Consider the following 5,358-nt stretch of genomic DNA (forward strand, 5'->3'; position numbering starts at 1 on the left):
GAGTTACCGCACCTGGCCTGTCCCAACTGTTTATCACTGAGTTTAAGCCCAGTGCTGGATGTGGGGGCTAGTATTTGATGACACCACCTAGGCACTCTTTTGACACCAACAGTGCGGCTCAGGAGATGAACAATAACCAAATGTTGGCATGAATAGATGAGGGTTACCAAACGAGACGGGTTCCCCAGAGAACTAGATCCTGTGAGAGACTATAACGAAGCCCCAAGTGTTGGGGAAATGGGAGGCCGAAGTCTGCTTTTATTACATCAAAGCTACTCCCTCCTCAGGAACCATCAGTGGCTCCCTATTACCATATCCTAATGTGGGCTCCTATTTAGTGAGAGCTTACCATGGCCAGACACCTGATCCATACAATATCCTGGACAAAACCCATCAAACGAGGGAATTATATAGCTCCACTTACAGAAGGGCCAAATCGGGGCTTAAAGCAAAGAAGCCATTTGTCCTGCTTCAATACATCACTACTGTGAAATGAGCCTTGCGTATTAACTGGGTTACTTAGTGGAAAGGGCTGAAGACAGTGCTTGGGCCTGGCAGGTAGTTGTTGCTGTTGGCCGGGCGCGGTGGCTCACACCTGTAATTCCCAGCACTGTGGGAGGCTGAGGTCGGTGGATCATCTGAGGTCAGGAGTTCAAGAACAGCCTGGCCAACATGGTAAAACCCTATCTCTACTAAAAATACAAAAATTAGCCAAGCATGGTGGCGTGTTCCTGTAATCCCAGCTACCGGGGAGGCTGAGGCAGGAGAATTGCTTGAACCTGGGAGGTGGAGATTGCAGTGAGTCGAGATCATGCCACTGCACTCCAGCCTGGGTGACAGAGCTAAAAAAAAAAAAAAAAAAAAAAAAAATGGAGAGAAAAAGTTGCTGCTGTTGGTTGTTGCTGTTGGTACTTTTAGCTATTATTCTTCCTGGCTGGTATATATATGATCTCAGTGAATCCTCACCGCTCCACGGGGAGGCAGGAAACACCCTCCCCATTTTCTGGATGCAGAGAGGAAGTCCCTTGTCTAAGATATCATGGTTACAAATTGGCACACCTGGTCCTCGAACCCTTACCCAGGCCAATCTTACCCTCCCCGTCAGCTCCCACCACACGACCCACTTTCAAGCCCCTTCCTGCACACATGTTGGTCTCCAGGACCCGCGGGCCCCACCTCTCCTCTAAACATTTTCAGAACCAAATACAGAATTGACAAAGAGAAGACGGCCTTAGAGACAGAGCCCAAGGCCGGGCGCGGTGGCTCACGCCTGTAATCCCAGCACTTTGGGAGGCCGAGGCGGGCGGATCACGAGGTCAGGAGATCGAGACCACAGTGAAACCCCGTCTCTACTAAAAATACAAAAAAAAAATTAGCCGGGCGTGGTGGCGGGCGCCTGTAGTCCCAGCTACTCCGGAGGCTGAGACAGGAGAATGGCGTGAACCCGGGAGGCGGAGCTTGCAGTGAGCCGAGATCACGCCACTGCACTCCAGCCTGGGCGACAGAGCGAGACTCTGTCTCAAAAAAAAAAAAAAAAAAAAGAGATAGAGCCCAGCTTTTTCATTGTGCAGGTGGAAAAACTGAGGCCAGATGCGTGGGACAGACACAGAGAATGATAAAGTCACCAAATGACGGGGATTATCGAAGGAGTTGTGGTTGTGTAGGGAACACGACCTGTCATTTGTCTTTCACTTGCTGAACACTTTACACGTACAATTGCAACCACATTTGTTAATAATAGGAACCCACTTCTTGAGTATTCACCCTATGTCTGTTTCAAGGGTACTACATAGATTAGCCCATTTAATCCTCACAACAGCCGCATAAAATAGATACTATTGTTGGCTCTGTTTTCGTTTTGCCTTTTCATAAGCAGCTTTATTGAGGTACCATTTACATATAGACTTCATCCATTTGGTCGTACAATTCGATAACTTTTTTTTTTTTTTTTTTGACAGAGTCTCGCTCTGTTGCCCAGGCTGAAGTGCAGTGGCGTGATCTCGGCTCACTGCAACCTCCGCCTCCCGGGTTCAAGCAATTCTCTGCCTTAGTCGCCCCAGTAGCTGGGATTACATGCGCCCGCCACCACGCCTGGCTAATTTTTTTTTGTATTTTTAGTATGAACGGGGTTTCACCATGTTGGCCAGGCTGGTCTTGAACTCCTGACCTCATGATCTACCCACCTCGGCCTCCCAAAGTGCTGGGATTACAGGCGTAATTTGATAATTTTTAATAAATGTACAGAGTTGTGCAACTATCACCACAATCCAATTTTAGAATATTTCCAGGCTGGGTGTGGTGGCTCAGGTCTGTAATCCCTGCAGTTTGGGAAGCTGAGGCGGCAGGATCACTTGAAGCCAAGAGTTTGAGACCATCCTGGACAACAAAGCGAGGCCCTGTCGCTACAAAACATTGAACAAAAATTAGCTAGGTGTGGTGGTGAGTGCCTGTAATCCCAGCTACTTGGGAGATGGAGGTGGGAGGGTGGCTTGAGCCCAGGAGTTGAAGGCTGCAGTGAGCTATGATCACACCACTGAACTCCAGCCAAGGCTACAGAACAAGATCCTGTCTCTAAAAAAAAATAATAATAATAAATAAATTGATGAATTAATTAAAAATTTTAAAAAGAATATTTCGATCACCTCAAAAAGACATCCTGTGCCTGTTAATAGTCATTTTCCATTCCCACCCTCAGCTCTGGGCAACCATGAATCTATTTTGTCTCTACAGATGAACCTATTCTAGACATTTCATATAAATGGAATATGCCATATGTAGCTTTGGTGACTGCTTTCCTCCTCTTAGCATAATGTCTTCAAGGTCTATTCACATTGTAAATTGTGTCAGTTCAGTACTTAATTGCTTTGTAGTTGTTGTTGTTGTTGCTGTTGTTGAGAAAAGGTCTCCCTCTGTTGCCCAGGCTAGAGTCCAGTGGTGCTATCATGGCTCATTGCAGACTCAACCTCAAGTGATCCACCTCTCCCCAGTTTCCTGAGTAGCTGGGACCACAGGGTGCATCACTACACCTGGCTAATATTTTTATTTCTTGTAGAGATGGGGTCTCACTATGTTGCCCAAGCTGATCTTCAACTCCTAGGCTCAAGCAATCCTCCCACCTTGATCTCCCAAACTGCTGGGATCAAAGGCATGAGCCATTGCACCCACCCTCTTCATTCCTTTTTTATGGCTGAATAATATTCCACTGTATGGATACACCACATATTGTTTATCCTGTCATCCGTTGATAGGTGTTTGGGTTGTTTCTACTCTTTGGCTGTTTAAGTAATGCTGCTGTGAACATGCACGTACAAGTCTTTTTTTTTTTTTTTTTTTTTTTTTGAGATGGAGTCTTGCTCTGTCACCCAGGCTGGAGTGCAGTGGTGTGATCTCGGCTCACTGCAAGCTCTGCCTCCCGGGTTCACGCCATTCTCCTGCCTCAGCCTCCCGAGTAGCTGGGACTACAGGCGCCTGCCACCATACCCAGCTAATTTTTGTATTTTTAGCAGAGACAGGGTTTCACCCTGTCAGCCAGGATGGTCTCGATCTCTTGACCTCGTGATCTGCCCACCTTGGCCTCCCAAAGTGCTGGGATTATAGGCATGAGCCACCACACCCAGCCTTTGTTTTTTTTTTTTTTTTGACAGGATCTTGCTCTGTTGCCCAGGCTGGAGTGCAGTGGTGTAATCTCGGCTCACTGTAGCCTCTGCCTCTGAGGTTCAAGCAATTCTCCCACTTCAGCCTCCAGGGTAGCGGGGATTACAGGAGCACACCACCACACCCAGCTAATTTTTGCATTTTTAGTGGAGATGGGGTTTCACCATCTTGGCCAGGCTGGTCTCAAACTCCTGACCTCTGGTGATCCACCTGCCTTGGCCTCCCAAAGTGCTGGGATTATAGGTCTAAGCCACTGCGCCCAGCAACAGGTCTTTGTGTGGGTGTATGTTTTCATTTCTTTGGGGCAGATTTCTAGGAGCAGAATTGCTAGGCTGTGTGGGAAGTGTGTGATTCACTTTTTAAGAAAGTGCCAGACTGTTTCCCAAAGTGGCTGTACCATTTACAGCCCACTAGTGATTATGAGGGTTCCCGGCAGGCCTTGCTTTCCTGAGAAAACTCAAGTACAGAAAGGTGAAATGAATTAGCCAAGGCCACACAGCTAGTAAGTACCATGCCAGATTTGACCCCAGGCATTGTGACTACAAAGCCTGTGCTTTTAAACTTTACACAATGCTTCATCTTTACCCTATTCATTTTTTTTTTTTTTTTTTTTTTGAGACAGAGTCTCACTCTGTCACCCAGGCTGTAGTGGCATGATCTCGGCTCACTGCAACCTCTGCCTCCTGGTTTCAAGCGATTCTCATGCCTCAGCTTCCTGAGTAGCTAAGATTACAGGCGTGTGCCACCACTCCCAGCTAATTTTTTTATTTTTAGTAGAGACGGGGTTTCACCATGTTGGCCAGGCTGTTCTCGAACTCCTGACCTCAGGTGATCTGTCCGCCTCAGCCTCCCAAAGTGCTGGTATTAAAGGCATGAGCCACTGCACCCGGCCTCATTCAGTCTTCCATTCACTCATCCTAAAACTCATTACTGAGCCTCTACTATGTGCCAGGCACTGTCCGAGGTGCAGCTTATTCATTGGTTAACAAAATAGATAAATCCCTCCTTAGGTGGGGCTTCCATTCTAGTGAGGGAAGTCAGGCAAGAAAACATAGCAAGAAAGTAAATTCTAAAACGTCTTAGAGAAAGAGAAATGCTATGGAGAAAGACAATGCAAGACAGGACATGTGGGAACTGCAGCTGTGTAGGCCAAGAGCTGAAGGAGAGAGCAGTGCAGATAACTGGGATGTGTCCCAGAGAAAGGGCACATCTGATGCAAAAGTTCGGAGGAGGGGACATAGCTGGAGTGTTCAAGGAGCAGAGGGGCCAATGTGGCTGGAGAGGAGTGAGTGAGCAAAGGAGGCAGCAATGGGAGAGGAGATCGAGGAGGTGATGGGGTACAAGATGGGGTAGAGAGTCGTGAGGACCCAATTTCTGATCGAAATGAGATGGGAATCTTGGAGGAATTCATGCAGAGGCTGACAGGATTTGACATTCCTTTTTCCTTTTAGCATGTTATTATAAAAACATAAAAACACAAGGAAATAAAAATAATTGTGCAGTGAATGCCTATGTACCCATTCTCTACATTCATCCATCCATCCATGAACCCATCCATTCACACATCCATCCATCCATCCATTCACCCATCCATCCACTATCCACTCATCCATTCACCCATCTATCCATCAGCCATCCATCTATACATCCATCCATAATCCATCCATCTATTCATCTATTCATCCACCCATCCATCCATCATTT

This window comes from Symphalangus syndactylus, chromosome 13 (genome assembly GCF_028878055.3).
Source record: "Symphalangus syndactylus isolate Jambi chromosome 13, NHGRI_mSymSyn1-v2.1_pri, whole genome shotgun sequence".
NCBI classification, from domain to species: Eukaryota; Metazoa; Chordata; class Mammalia; order Primates; family Hylobatidae; genus Symphalangus; species Symphalangus syndactylus.